This window comes from Anser anser (assembly GCF_964211835.1).
Source record: "Anser anser genome assembly, chromosome: 22".
Classification (NCBI taxonomy): Eukaryota; Metazoa; Chordata; class Aves; order Anseriformes; family Anatidae; genus Anser; species Anser anser.
Genome location: NC_139743.1, coordinates 7,938,460 through 7,954,960, shown reverse-complemented (window position 1 = coordinate 7,954,960; position 16,501 = coordinate 7,938,460).

The window sequence follows — 16,501 nt, the reverse complement described above, 5'->3', positions numbered from 1 at the left end:
GAAAGTGCTTGATTACAAAAACCAAACCACTAAAATCTGGACCCATGAAAGCAATTGCTAGAAAGGAAGGACTGCAGTCCTTGAAGTTATAATATAGAACGAGTAAGTGCAAAGGGGCAAGTCTTGGCTTTTTCTAGCAGCGGCAGCAAACTGTATCTGCCTTGCTGGGAAGTCCCTGCAGGTCTTATTTAGAGCTGAAGAATTATACACACACACACACAGATCCCAAGCAGGTTTCTCTTCCTAATTTCCCGTGTGATTAGCTGTACCGGAAAGGCTGCACAGCAGTGGCGTGTCTTGGAGTGATATCTTTGCTGAAAAAGAGCAAGTTTGCAGCTGCAGAAAAGCATCAGATAAAATTGTGCCAAGTTTTTCTCCATTGTGCTTCTCTTGCTGCTGGGAGCTACAGCTAACTGAGGAGGAAGCAGCAAAACTCTTGCAGGTTCTTTTGATCTTTGCCCTTTGTGGTGCATTGACAAGCAAAGTAAAGAACTGGGCCCTGCCAGAAGAGATATGGCATGGGCAGAGAAGGTGGGAAATGTTGCTTTGGTCACAGTTCTAGTAAGGGTTTTCGCAGAGAGACTAGATGTATACGCATCATCAGAAAAAAATAAGTAAAGGTACAGTTTTTTTTCTTTTTGAACCAGTGCATCTAAATTGGTACCAAGCCATACTTAGGGTATTGGAGGGCACTACAGGCAGAGGGAACTTTTAAACAGAATTTCCCCCCACATTCCAGGATGAAGAAAGAGGGGGAAAACTCTCCTCTGGAGAGCTGGAGAAATGTGATCAGACCATCGAGGTACTCAGAGAGGCTCTTTCTTGCTCAGGTACCTGCAGAGCAAAACTTGGGGGCAGACGTACTCCTCCGTAAGAGGAACAGAAATATTCTCATTTTTGAAACGAGTACAGAGAAAGATGAAGTGACTGGCCCAGGGTCTCAGAGATTTTGTAGCAGACCCAAGAATAAATGTTCTGAATTCTGCCATCCTTTGCCTCCCCTCTGCCACTGGTGCTATGGAGCTGCTCTCCAAATGTTCAAGTGGCGATCATTATGGCAGCTTGTAAGAACCACTTCCTAAGTATCACTTTTCTACCTCCTTCTCCCCTCTCCCTTGTTCAGAGCAAGCTCTCTCTCTCTCTGCTCAGGAATCTACGCTTAAGCTCAGAAAGCAACCATTTTAATTAGACAGTGATTGCTTTAAACAGAAAAAAAATGCACTGGAATGAGGGCACTGAGAAAATTTCCCTTAGCCTGTGGTAGCCACTTGACCTGTTATCAGAGCGATGCTGTGCATGGCCTCTGCAGGGCTGCATGAGGACAGAGATGAGATTGCTTCTTGGAAGAGCGAGAAATTAAGAAATGTTACTTGAAACCTTGCCAGTTAATCCTTCAGAGGGTGAAGGACCGGCCCCTTCAGCACTACGCTGACAGCAGGTATCTTTCCTGCTTGTTTGGAGTTCAGTTTCAAAATCCAAAATCTCATCCTCCTCACAGCCCCCGTCTCTACCCCCACTTTCCATCCTCATTTCTGAATGAGCTCCAAGGTTGATTTCCTGCATGTTTGAATAGGACCAGCTTGACACAGCCTGCCTTGGGATGAAATCACCAACTTGGCTTGCCTTCTGTCTGAAAAACAAATCCTTCTGCAGGGCTTTCATCTAGAAAAAGGACAAGGATTCTGAAACGCAGGCAGGCCTCTGCCAAGTTCCTGTGAACTGGTGCCTGAGTAAAGCTTATGTTTGCTGTGTATTTAGCTTAGCTTTAATAAAGGTTACCTAGCTGAGATTTTACACTACAAAATAAAAAATGAACCTCTTCCCGTTTGCCCCACTAGTAGCTCACAATAAAGAAACAGAAATACAGGTAAGCGAGATATGGAGTGCTTACAGAAAGTGGATGTTTCCAAGGAATGGGAAACCACGCATGTGGAAATCCCACACCGTGTTAGCAAAGACCAGGGCGAGCTCAGAGAAAGGAAAACCAGGGCACCAGCCTCAAACGACAGGGGTTCTAAAATAATTCCCTCTTTTCCTTTGAGTTCTTCCATGACCAAATCATGTACCTGATGGGAATACCATCCTTCAGGATCTCTGGGCTACAGCTTTCCCATTACTCTGCAGAAAATGGTGAAGATGATGCTAATTTATGGGGACCTAGGAGCTCGTGCAAGCAGTATCATGCAATGGCTGGACAGTTAATGGATATAAGGCACGAACAGAGAGTGAGGGAATGGAGAGCAGCAAACCTGGGGCAAGTTTCCAGTCTGGTAGTAGATGGTATGACATGTGCTGGGGCCTGATGAGGGCTGTGGTTCCTGCACTGGTTCTGGGACATGGTTGCTTCCATGACAGTCCCCAGATCTGACAAGCAATTGATGGACTGCAAAACACTGGAGCAGAGAAGTACAGTAGGAGCTGTGGGTTCAGCGGTGAGAGTTTGCTATGCCAGGGTACCTGCATTCAGGAGGGCGTGGGAGATGAAGGACTAAGTTGTCCCAGCACAGCCTACCTTGATGAAGGCATATAAAGGCCATCTGGAACAAGTCCCAGTGCCACAACAAGATGACATGACTGAAGAGCAGCTGGTTGATGAGATGGGGAAAAAGAAGAGTGGGACAGACTGAGGGAAGGAGGGAGGGACATTTCCCCCAAGCTCCACTGATGCTTTAACAGTAAAGCAACATCCTTCTACATTCATGGCTATACCATACACATTTCTGATTGTTTCTTTGAGGGTGACAGGAGAAACAGGTCTTTAAATAAATAATTAAATAAACAACAGCCTATATCTCCATAAAATTACTAAGCAAAGGCCTACTTACTCTGTGGTCTGGGCTCAGCATAAAGGGCAGGCAATACACCGGCCACGGTGCTATTCTTTCTTGGGAATTTTCTCAAGCACGCTCATCAGCCCAACCTTCCCCAGTTTAGCTGTAGCTGAACCACAAAATGTGGCACTACAACTGTACTACGTTGTGAAGGTGTTTACTGGGCACGTGCAAGCAGCTACAGGCAAGGCTAGGTTACATATCTGCTCTGCAGGAGCTTGCACTAACGCTTGCTAACGCTTCTTCTCGTTGGAGAGCTAGGGTCTGAGAGCCACCATATGGTTATCATTGGTACCGGAGGAGCATGTGGCCAGGACATGTGTAACTCACATTTTCCTCTGGACCACACTCAGCCTGCACTTGTTTATTGTGGGGGTGGGACTGGAAAAATCATTGACTCACCATCAGGAACAAAACATTTAAAACCTTGAGTTGAAAATGACTCTTTTTTAACCAAGCTTTTCTGCTGGTGCACAGGAAAGAGAAGAAGTATTGAGTGGGAATGTCCGCGGGCTGTACAAGCGGGAAGGGACATGGCACTGCTCTGGCCAGAGTCAGGTTTCTACTCCAACCTTGCTCTAATCTATACCTGGTTGAGCCCACACAGAAAAATAAAGAGCCGCGATATCTCTGTTCCTCAAGCCATGTGTTTTAGATATCACTGCACTTTGAAATGTTTCCATCCAAAATGATCTGGCCATGTACCTCAAACTGCCCACCCATCAGCTAGGATATAATGATGTGGACAGACTCTACAGCTGGCCCATACTGTTCTGAAATGCAATGTGATGGGAGAGGGGTGGGATTAAAGGTTTAATGTGGAATTCAGTGCATTGCAGGTACAATACCCAGCTCTGCTGAGCATTTACTGGTAAATTTGTGAAGTCATTTTGCAGCTTTGTGCCCCAGCTTACCTATGTTACTGGGTCAAAGTTTGCAAAGCATGTGTGGTTCTAACAGTGTTTTTATCATCTACAATAGAAGAAAACAAACCTGTAGAAAAATAAAAGACATAAAATGGCTGTGGGCAAAAAGTCCTCACATTTGTGCAGTGCTACCCTCTGCCCCATCCCACAGCTGAATTCAGCAGCTGCACTTGGGTCTGCTTTGGTGAGGCTAGCTGAAACACTCCTCTACTCACAAAGTTCCTGCAGATCTAAGGAGGTTCTGCTGGGTCTAAGATCTGAGCCAGGCTTAAGCCTGGGTTCTGCTGCATCCAGTTCCATTTGCCACGACGGGTTCTGCCAAGCTTGCATGAGCACAGGAGAAGCTTCCAGTTCTAATTCTCAGCTCTGTTCTCTTGCCTCTTTCCATTCTTCCTCTCTCATTCTGCTGCCGGAAAACACAAGAACAATGGAGATTAGCCAGATCTCAAAGGCCTTTCAAGTGTTTTCCAAAAAGCATGAAACCTCTGCCTCTGTTCCTTGCTGACGTCACGCAAAGCCAGCTCTCCCCCACCCCACGCTCTCCCAGACATCTGAGAACAGTGAGTGCCTCACATAACTGAAGGGGGTTCCTAGCCTCAAATCTAACAAACAATAAGGCAACTGAACATCTGGAAGGAACAGATGTTCTCAGATCCCTGGAGAGCGTGTTTCAATGTGCACTTTATACCACCCAGGGCTGCCTGCCCACGGAGAGGGGAAAGATGGGTTCCTTGGCAGAACGGCACCCATCAGCCATGAATCAGAGCTGTTGGTTCTCTCGTGCGTAGGTGTGTTAGTGGCTCACTGCAAAGAACAGCTACAGATTGGACTGTGCTGCTCACCTGATGACCTTAAAATGCACAGCAAATGCAGGCAGATCTTCACAGCATATTTGGATCAGGCAGATTCAGGAATAACTAGGAGTAAGCTGCTGGCTGAAGATCGTGCAGACAGGCACGTACAGAGTCAGTGGGCCAGATCCAACAGCCCCGTACTCTTACTTTTCAGAAATTATTCACTCTCAACTCACAGCAGGGCTCACAGGAGAATGGGTTTGCTTGGTTCGGTCCGTGAATTCTCCAATCAGAACGAATAACACAGTTCTGCAGGTGAAAAACAGAGATTAAACCCATGACTGTCAACTGCAAAACAGCCATCTCTCGACACCAACACCACTACCGGGCCAGGAGCCTCTTGTCTCCTCTTGCAGACCAAGCACAGACAGGAAAAAAATACACCTGTCCTTTAGCCGCAACATCCAAGCGCCCTGCTCAGATCTCCTATTTTCCCCGCCTGGCACCCAAAGGAGCAGGAGGCGAGCAGCAGCACAGACCAGCTGAGGCTGCCAAGGTTCCGTGGGAAGGACACTTTGAAGGCTGGCCCCGTGCTATTTTTGCAGCCCAGCCCTGTGTGTCTGTTTTGCAAAGTGCCAGATAAACTTCAGTCAGACCCTCTGCGCTCTCACCTTTGGAAACGAATGAGTGAGATCATCCCTGCTGGGTGAGAAAGGGAAGACCTGTGCTCAGAAAGTCCCACCTACGGGCAACAGGGAAAGAGGAGAGAACATCGCCAGTGCCACAGCCTAGTCTGTACTCAGCTAAGGCGAGCCCCAGAGCTCCAAACTCGTGGAAGTTTATAGTGCAAATCCACAAGGCATTAATCTAGTTCAGTCACTTCCAACACAGTCACTAAGCTGCCAAGCAGCAGCATAGGGAGTTACATAGAAATAATCTCAGCCCCAGCTTCTTGTGGCATCATAAATTGCCTGTGTCGTCAGTCAGTAGAAACCTGAGATGAAATTCTTTCCTTTGCAGTTAATTATTTCCAAGTCTTTGCAGCCTTTGCAGAACTGGTGAAAGGTGCCGAATTGACAGCCCTGAAGAAATAGGCTTTCCATTTGTCCACGGAGGTAGGGAGAAGTGAGCGAACAGCGAGGACTTCAGCCTGCTCTGCCAGTGTGCTGCAAAGCTTCTGCTCCACGTTGGACTACTCGTACTCCTACCAGTCCATGCTGAGCAGCTCTGTTGCACGCCCTGGAAAAACCACAGCCTCAGACTTATGTAGCTTATTCACAGGGCCAAACCCAATGTGAATTTTACCCCATGTGCCTGGCAGCCCTCTTAGGGTGAAGCAGCCTCCTCCAGACCCGCTGCTGACGTTTATCATGGCCAGGTGCAAATCTTCTTGCACTGGCCTAGAGCCATGAGACAAGCATGTTTTTAAGAATTTCACCCTCCTACCAGACAGTGTTTTTCAATATTTTGCATTAAATCTTCTGCTGTATTTGATTAGCCTGCAGCAGCTGTTTTCCACTCTCACAACAAATCATAAATCTATAAGCTTATGTGTGAGAGACTGTCTGTGCCTGAGAATGCATGTGTCTGAGAAAGCGTGTGGCTGCACAGCTGCGTATGAGCCCATACCTGAATGTAGACTTGAGAGAGATGGGGCAAATCAATGAACCCTTATGCATAAACAAGCTTGAACCTATGTTGCAGGCCATACAGTAATGCAGGATGGCTTATACTAGCTCGTGTGTGCAAACGTGTAAGAACTCCCACTCGGATAATGCAGACAAATTTGTGTAATTCTGAGAACATGAGAATCCATGTTAATAAATACTTGACTGCACCGATGTGAGCTCACGTATGTGCATATGCTTCTATGAAGGAGAGTTTTAACATGAGCATGTACAGTGCAGGAGCATGGGAACATCAGAGCACAGGTAAACGTGTGTGAAGCCCTGGAGGTGCACCCATTACCATGCCCAAAAACATGAGTCCATGTGCAGTCGTGTTTGTGATTGTGTGTACTCAGTGAAGAACCGCTTGTTGTGAGGCCCAGATCCCCTGTCCCATGGCCAATTCAGATAAGGAGTGCAAATGGCTGAAAGAGAAGGGAGGGGAAACTGCTACATACATTTAAAAAAAAAAAAAAAGCGTTATTCAAAGACTATAAAAGGCAAAAGTTTGGATGAAGGAGAAGAGAGAGGGTTGCCAAGTTGTTACAGGAAAAAAAAAAAAAAAAAGAAGGAGCAAGCTGCTGCCAGGTCTTGGCACGTGTGCTTTTACTTGTATAAATCAGTCACTCTAGACCTATGGTAGTTCTTGCTGACAAGCTGTCAAGCTCCTTGGCTGAGGGAATAGGGCATGTGCTTTACATGCACTTACAGAATAGTAAACTGTTATTAAAAGTGGAAAAAAAAGTCTGATTTACTTGTGGTTTTGCCTGCTCGGCTGTATTATCACAGAACAAATTCACTCGTGCATGGAGTAGTGTGGGTGCATGGAAAACTACGGGCTAACCTCCCTGTGGAAGCACTTGACCTCTGCAGGGGATAGGCAGAAACAAAACATCTCCAGGAATGAGAATGTTAAATGAAGAAATGGGCTTAAGCCACAGAAATGCCGTGTGGATTTCAAACAGCCCAAAGCACTGGGGGATGTGGTTCACCCGTACTTTGAACTGGACAGACACCTGTGAGCGTCCCAGCCTGATGCAGGAGATGGGGAAAGCACCTCTAGGTGGGCTTAGCTCAGGGTTGGGATTGGACCCATTGCTCCATAAACCCCAGGCTCATGAGCCGGGCCCAGAGCAGAGCAGCCAACAGTCCTGAGCTGCCTGGGGTGCAGGGAAGGGAGGAGAAGCCTGCTGGTTTTGACGGCCAGGGAAACTGGGAGGCACGTGCTTTGTCTGAAGGCTGCTGGGACCACTGGCATGAATGGGCTTTAGACAGCAGGAGATAGGAAGGATAGATGTTCAGCTTAGGGGAAGAGAAGGGAATTAAAAGCAGAAAAGCCAAAAAAGGATTTGGAGATGTTACGTGAAGAGAATAAATAGATAATTGTCTGTGGAAAACCTGACCAGACTAGTTCTCTCTGTATTGACTTTGCAGTTAAGTATAGCCTCATCTCTGCCTTCCCACGTTACAGAGCATTCAGCCTGTTTTATCACTCAACAGCCAGCACAAATGAAGGCACATAAATAAATACAGGCACGCACCAGTCTGGACGCCTTGCCTGTGTTACCCCACCAAACACCACGTTGACATTCATTCTGACAACCATCCAGAACCTCTCAGCCTTCCCAAGGCTGATGTCCACTTTTCTAGTCTATCCCACACTCACTCAGTTTGGGCAGTAATATGGCACCCATGATGTCAGTCCACACACCAGACTCTTAGGAAACAAGTTTGTCAGGCAATTCAAACTTAAAGGAATAAAAAGAGGAACCCAACAGAGACATGAAACTTTACGTTGCAGTTTGTAGCAACACTTCCAAAACTAGCTTTGCTTGGAATGCAGAGGGTTTGATCGTGCTAATCCAAGACCCACAGAGTGCACAAAGCATCATTATCAGAAGAGACTAAGTCTATTGGTATGTCTTTGACTGTATTTCTCAGTTTATGGGGTGCCAGGCCTCTGCTTACCTCTGGTGGAACCTGCTCTCATCACTCCCCAGGGCCGGTTTGTCCTCGTTAGCAGATTTATACCACTCTCTCTCTGAGTGTTACTGCTTATTTGTTGTAGTCGCATTTGGAGGAAAATGCTTAGAAGATGAAAACAAATTTAAACATTATTAAAAATATATATTATTTACACGTTATTTTTAAAATAACCTTCTGCTAACAGAACAAAACAAAACCCAGCAACTGCTGCAGCCTAAATCTCAACCCAGACTGAGATCTCATTGGAGCATGCAAGCAGACAAAATGCCAGTAATAATCCTACCACTAACTCACAGGGAACACAAGTTCTTTGGGACACAGACTGTGGATACAATGGAAAAAAAAAAAAAAAGCCAGGAAAAAGAGATGTTTGTGTGGATTTGCAAAGCATGCCTGTAGCCTAATCAAGCACTCCAGGTTTCCAAATCACAGCTCCTGGCCCCAGCTGATGGACTTGCTGCCTTGCTAGTGAGCCTTCAACACACGACCAGAACAACACGCAGGACACTCTGGGATGGGCTGTGCTGCTGAGGTCTCAGGGCGGATCATGGGGAGAAGGTCAGGCTTGTGCAAGACTCGTATGCTAAAGTAGGTCACTGATCCAACCTATCCATTTAGGGTTATATGCCTTACTGATGACTTCAGCATCTAACTGTCTTGACAACACCAGTGAGGAAGCACTGCTGCCAAAACATTAATGGATCTAGGGCAAAACTCAGCCCCAAGCAGGAAGCCAGTGCAACACCCAGGCACCTTAACCACATGCAATGCTTAACCAAGATCTGAAGTGCATATAAACAAAATGAATCGTTAGCGAGCACGTTCATAACACCAAGTATGTCCCTGGGTGGTCTCTGCAGTTACGCAGTGGTCTGCATCCAACGGGTTCAACAACCTCTCTAAATGTTACTGGGATCACTGCCTGTCCTTTACAGATGGGGACAGTGAGGCACAGAAGATACCCACATAGCAAACCTAGGGGCAGACTCTTGCCCAAACACTGACTTGTGCAACAAAGAACTGTCACTGGACGCCATCAAAAAAACACAGGCGCTCGGTTTTTGAACAGTAACTGCATACACCCAAGCCCAAGTGAACCAAAAAAGCAAGTACAAACACCTCAGTTGTTAAGTGCATAGTTACCTCAAGTAGTTTATTTTGGTCTTCTTTAAAAGGAGTGGCTGTGAACAAGTCATGGGGCATGGGGGATTAAAGGAAGGGGGAGTAAGAGGTTAATTGGATTCTATTTGGAGAGGGATTTACGTTGGCTGAGTTTTTTCAGTCAGCAGCGCATAGTGGAACATGTCACTTGTAATTGAGCTAATGAAACACCTCTGGAGATAAAAAAAACACAAGCTAAATTCAGACTTGGCTGAGAGAGTTGAAGTTCATTCACTACAAGGTTATGGAGAGATGCAACTGCTTTGTTTAAGGACAGTGGACTGGAAAGGTAACAGCTGAATCAGTTTTACTTTGCAAAATCTGTTTTTTCTCACTCAAGGCTGCTGGACCAAGGGGTAATTAGGCAGACTGTTTTGTTAAGGACACTCTTCCAGGACAGGAATCTAAACTCTGCCAATATGGTAATGCGATTTAATAAGTCCAGCCTCTCTCCTGGTCTAATGATATTATAGTTGTTTTCTATAAATAGAACACCGAGGGCAAGCACTTTGCTCCATGGTTATGGCAGTGGAACTACACATGGCTTAGCTGAAAGAGGGCTGCAAATTCCTGGCCTTTTTGATGCACTTTTATGGTGGGTTCCCATCTTCCAGCGCAGCTCCTTTCAGTTTTCGTAAGGAGAAACAAGGGACTGTTTTCTAGTTTTCAAAGCTGTTACAAACCCCCTCTGACCTAAAGCCAAACTACCAAACATGACTTGAATGCAAGTAAGGGAATACTGGTTTCCCAAGCTTGCCAAAGGGCTAAGCCAGAGTCCTGCAGGGAGCTGTGTCTTCTTTGTGAAAAATGTTAACGTATTGAAAATACCTTTTCTTCTAAGTCAGGAAAAAAAGGGCGCTTTCAGAAAACCATTACTCCACTTCTTCTTAACCCTGGCCTCTTCTTCAGGAGTTTAAGAATTGAGTTAGCTTTAATGAGAAAAGAGGATGCACCTGACACCCCTGAGAAAAAAAAATCACAGTACCGAATTTTATGCAGTTGTACAAATAATGTTACAGGCATGAGGACCTCAGTCTTTAAGTGCACTAGAACACTTAGGTGCCAGTCTCACAGCTCAAGAAACCCTGAAATGATGCAGCTGCACCCTGTGTAAGAGAAAGCCATAACAGCACGTAGCTCTGCATAAAACACTAAGTTACTGCATGAGAAGGCAGAGTGCAGACTTACGGCTACAGTCCCTGCATAGACTGAGATGGCAAAGAGATCCTGGAGGTTGTGTTTTTTGTATGCTGCTGAGAGCGATACTTGTACAGCACAAATTGCCTTCTGCCATTTAAGTCTTCCTGCTGTGGTTTGATTCTTCCCTCTCCTGATTCTCCCTGCTGAGGTTGGATTCCTCCTTCTCTGGTTTTAGGAAGGAAGAGCAGCAGACAAGTAGCTGCTTGGTCTACTAGCCGATACCTAGAAAATGGAATGTCTCGAGTTAATGAAGGTATCAAAATAGCCAAGGTGCTGAGGGAGAAGAAAATGTACCCTGGTATGTCAAGCGAGTTGCATTCTGTGCTGTTAGGTTCTTTGTGTCTCCCAACATCCAGCTTAGAGTCTCTGTGCTGGACAGCAAACAAAAGAAAAGCTTTTTCAGAACACGGGTACTGCAGACCCACTTTGCGACGGGAATTCAAGCTGGAGGGTTTCTGGCATCACCGCTAGGAACAAAGACAAAACCAGATCATGCCTGTTTACAGCTCTGCAGCTGATTCAGTGAATTTGTACAAATGGCAACTGATGGGGAAAAGGCCCCATTGCCACTGGTTCAGCTGCCAGTTCTTGAAAGAAAGGAATCCGGTACCCTCCCCCAAACTGCACTGCTCCTATAGCGCGGAGACAAAGAGGGGCAAAACCAGTAGCAAAAAAACTACTTAAAACATCACAGACATGGAAAAGAATGATCTCCATGGAACAGCTTTATTGTACTGAGGGCTTTATAGCCACTCTTTTGATCAGAGCCATACTTTAAAGGCTATCTGTCCCGGTTTATAAACCGTATAATATCTGCGGAGCCAAGAGCTTGCTATTTCACAGTAAGTACTATTAATTGTTCTGGTTATCATGTCGTGCAGTTTGACCTAACCTACTGATTTCCCTCCACTCCTGCCGCAAAACATCCATCACTTTTTAAAGGGTTACATAAAGCTGCACAGAAAGGTTCTGGTTTGTGTTAGCTTGATTGCTATAGACTTTAATAAAGCACCCATCACAGTTGCCTAGCCACACAATAGATCAAACTCCTATAATTCTTTTCATGTCTCCAGAGGGGAAGGCAAAGCAAAACATAAAACTTAACCTCCCAGCGCTTTATTACTGGCCTGGAAAGATGTCAAAGGCCATGTGAGCTTTCACTCTTTCCTCACTCCCTTACAAGCCACAGCAACAGACCGAGGGGAGAAAGCAGGGAAGGCAAGCAAGGGCAGTGAGACGGCAGCGTAAAGCACACTATTCATGACACCTAGCAGCACACCGAAGGTAATAAGCAAAAAGACAAGTGTAAACAAGTGGCATCTGGAAACTCAACAGCTAAGACAGGTAGCTCTGAGATCAGTTTTTTTCCTCAACAATAAGGCTGCATGGGATGAAGCCACTTGTCCAACGTCAACTTGTGGCAAAGCTGGTAGGAAATCCAGTACAAAGGCTCATCGCATCTGACTGCGCACGTAGGACTAGCGAGTGTGCTATGTTCTGTGGGTTTTCTTTGGCACTTTGCTCGCTGAACCTGTTGCATATAGGGTAGTAAATTCACTGGATGACTCACGCTAGCATACACATCAGTGGGATGTGTAAGAAACCCATTTTGTGTAGGAGCCTCCAAAATCTGTTTCCTCCTCTCCCAGTGGTAGCAACAAGCTGGAGGCTCCTCTGCATCCTATCGCTCAAGGTGGAAGAGGCAAGGATGAGCAAAGAAACAGGTTTATGTCTTGTTCCCCGTCTCTTCTTGAACGTGCTGCTCCCTGGATCAGCAGGAAAAATACCGGAGGAACAGAAAAGCCACAGGCTTTCTTTGATAAGAGATCCACCTTGGCATTGTTTTCTACATCTACCTCACAATGGCAAATTAATTCCAGGAGGTTAGCTCATGTCTGCACTAAGCCTTTAATGGTGCTGTACAGTAATTGCATCCTGCCTCTACCAGATGGATCACAGAAAATGAGTCAGGTACAACTCCTGTAACAACAGAGGCAGGACTTGGGCTTTGCCAGTACAGCCAGCCGGACAAAGAACTTCCCTGTGTGTTTTTTTTAAACATGAATTCACGTACTACCAAATGGGTATTTGCTCTAAGGAAGCATTCCTCTCTGAGACACCAGATGCTGACCGTGCAATGTGCAGCAGCCATGTTGCCTTCAGCTCCACTCAAAAACATCTGAGCGCCTGCCAGATGGCAAGTGGAGGAAACAATGTGTATGCCAACAAGTATACGTGGGCCTTCACCTCAGCGGGAATCAGCGACACTGCAACAGCAATACCCAGGAAAACAACGTGTTACAGCTTTTAAAAGGAATTTTAAAATAGAAGGAACTCAAAATTAAAATGTTGAATTACCTCACTGTCAGATAAAAAAAAAAAGCTGCAAGTCTTAGAAGATAAACAAAATTCCACCTCTAACATAAATAGAATTTTTAAGAGCAGTTTATTTCTCTGTTCTTCAAGATTTTTCATCCTGGGCTTGTGCTCACTTTTGAAAAAGAGGCAGATCTGAGCATTTTTTATTTTAAAACATAACAAGTCAACCCAACGCCACTTCTTTTTGTTTGGCTCTTTCTTTCTGCGTATTAATTTCATTTCAATCGAGGAGGCAGTTGCATAACTGTTGTTTATAATTGCTGTCACGTCAACCCTGAAACTGATCACTGTAACACTGAAGTTATATAAAAGGTTTTGTTAGGATTTTTGTTATTTTTCTCGCTTAAATTGTGGGGAGACGAAGTTCAACACTGCAGAGATGTTTTGGTTTTCCAAACTCTGATGTCTATTAATCCTGTGCTTTGGTGTCTTTTCTCTCCAGTTCTGTTTTACACAGTGCAGGGCTCTGTTTATGCACAGAAAGTCTCCAGAAACAGTTCTGTGCACCCCGGTAATACACAGGATATAAAATACACTGTGCTGAGTCAGAGAAACAACTAAAGAAGTAAAGTTCACAAAATGGGTAAGCTGTTAAAGAACAATTTAAACACATTTCTGGAAAGGCCGACTATTTAAATGCTTAAGTGGACTGGGACTGTAATTTACCTTGCTCTTCTGAAGCCAGTGGACTGTTACCCTTCAGCAATGTAGTAGCAAACCCTGAGGGATTGTTTCTTCTTCTACGCATGTCAAAATGCCTTCTTCATTTACATACATAAAATGATCCCGGAATTGAGTCATCTCCTCCACCAGCCTGTAAACACATCGTAGCCTCCCTGCTCCTCTCCCAACATTTCTGTTCATTCTTCTTTGACTCGGAGGTGTACTTACCTGGGAGACGTCTCCCCTCTCTGCAAAGCATTCAGATGATCCATTTCACCACTAGTTGTCTGTTTTTCTAGAGATTTGAGTGCCAGGGACATACTCAGGTATCTTGGGTCCAAGATAGTTTGAAAGCTATACTACACTGCAGTCTATCAAATAATTAGGGACTGTATTTGTTTTAGTGTAAACGAATACTGCCCGTATTTATTTGACGATACTTCATGCTTAACAGTAATTTGTAATTGGCATTGGCTTTTCTTAGAAATGGTCTGGAAAATGTCAGAGTCTACGTGAAGAAAAAACTAAAGAGAAAACTACACTGAAGTGCCATTCACATTCCCCTCCTCCAAAATAAAAATATCTCAAGACCACAAAATATGTCTGCTCCCTTACGATGAATATCTTGGCCTTAAGTCCTGCCTCTCTGTTTAGGGATGAGCACAGGATCACATGGAACCGTGCCTCTGCTTTTCACTCCAAACGCAAGAGAAGTTTGTAAGGGCTAAGAGAAAAGCGAAGCAAGGTTCTTGCCGGAGTCTTAGGCTCGTAACCTGTTTCAGCCCATTGAGAATCAACCAAGAAAAGCATAGCAATACCGGCTGTAGGGAAGCAGCAAGGAAAGAGTTGGTCAATCGATGTTTTTATATGCTTCTTGTTCAAAATTCTTTCTGAATGAGCACATACAGATTGTGCGTGCGCGCGCGTGCGTGTGTACAGGGGAACAAGCAGTACTTTGTGGGAAAAAAACTGTTATCTTCTAAATGATGGAAGTATTACAAAACACTTGACCTAAGCATCTAGTTTTATACAAGCATATGGAAGACTGGGAATGCAGTTGAGCCAGATGCAGCGGATGTATTCTCAGAGATACTCCCACGTAAATCCAATCACGACTATGAAGAACAGTTGTATCCAAAACAACAGGGGATCTAAGAGTCGGTGATAGCGGCGTAGCCACACAAATTAACATACAGTTGGGCAAAGGAGCACTCTTATGCTGAGATCGTTAACTTCAAAATTCCTACAGAAGGTTCAAGTGAGATATACAAATAGATGCCCCAGGAGCTGCTCTCATAGCTTCACCAGGAGACTGACTGAGACGAAGACAGCTCATGATCAAAGACTGACTCAAGCCTTTAGAGTGGTTTTTGAACACATGGTTTTCACTGGGAGTTTGAGGCCTGTTTCTAAAGAATTTGTGAAAGGCAACGAGGAAAATCTGGACTAGTATCAGTAAGGGCTATACAAGAGGATCCATATCTTCCCTGAGAAGTGTTAATATATCAAAAAATCAGAATAATTGAAAAACTACTTCTCAGAAGAGCTCTGAGCTGTAACTGAAGCTCTCATGTACAGACTTACCCCTGCTCTGCTTGCTCATGGTCTCACAGCAATCTGCGCTCTAAGAATGGTGATGACAGACTTATGCTCTGAACTCTGGAGATGCTGCATGCACAAGCAGCTTGGGAAAAGCGCTTTATACATGATCCAAGGCAGGTTCCTCTTAGCAGCTCCATTTTCACCAGGGTATCACATACGTAGGAATGGTGCAGTAAGCCCTGGGAGAGCTCTGGTCCCTGCTCTATTACATTCTCAGTAGCTATGAATTCAATCTCATCTCAGCTGCTCTCCTCTGTGCAAAAGAAATGGTACTTCATTACTGTCAGGAACAAAATGCTTAAATGCTGTAAGTAATCCACAGAAAATCTTTGATAGTGTACACTTGCTTTGTTACGGATCTCTAAAAGATGCTTCATGCTAAACTTAAACATATGGCTGTGCTTTGCAAAAATCCACTTCAGTCACAAGGCTGAACCTCGATATCCATCAAAGGCATGCAGTTTAACAGTCTTGCCTTAGCTTTATGACAGTGTATGTTCATATACAGTCATACAGGCTTTAGATTTGTAATGGTCTGCTAAACATCACTGCATACTCCTAACTGCAGTCTGTCTTCAAAGCAAATAAATTCTTTCTTTTGCCGGAGAACAATGGAGTCAAAGCCTTTACATTTCAAACTTTAATTCTCTCCAAAGCTTTCCCCAGATATGTTCCCTCTTCCAATTATGCTTTTGATAAAATACTTCTGTCCCTATACAAGGTCCCAAGGAATATGAGAAATCGGAATTTATAACTCTCAACCCTCTCTATCCAAGGTTCACTGTGGCTGCTTACGCTGCACTGTGGAATGCTTTCCCATTATTTATTTATTTATTTATTTATTTTCACTCCCATGTCAGATGCTGAACACAATTTGACTCCTAGCCCATTAATCATGTCAGCCTGCTTGTTATTCATATAGGTTACTGGGCAGAGTTATAATCATTTCAGCCAAGTAATTACAAAACTTCCATTTTCCTACCTGTGCCCTAGCTACGTGTTGATCCAGCCGGCATTCCTGCTCGGTCAGACAGGTGGGTCTGTAGGAGGCAAATTAATTTAATTGCAAGGGTTGCCAGAAACAGCAGAGGTATATTTTAAATCCCATGACTCTTGGCTGTTTTATGACTATTTTGAAGCGCATGGCTGTGACCACGATGACTCTGTCTACTGTCCTTTTTAAACATCTTCTCCTTTGACTAATTTGATTAGCCTCATTCTTGGCTGGCTTTCCATCAATAAAGCCCCATTCAAAAGATGGCCCCACCGCTTTTGCAGAATGCAGCCTAAAA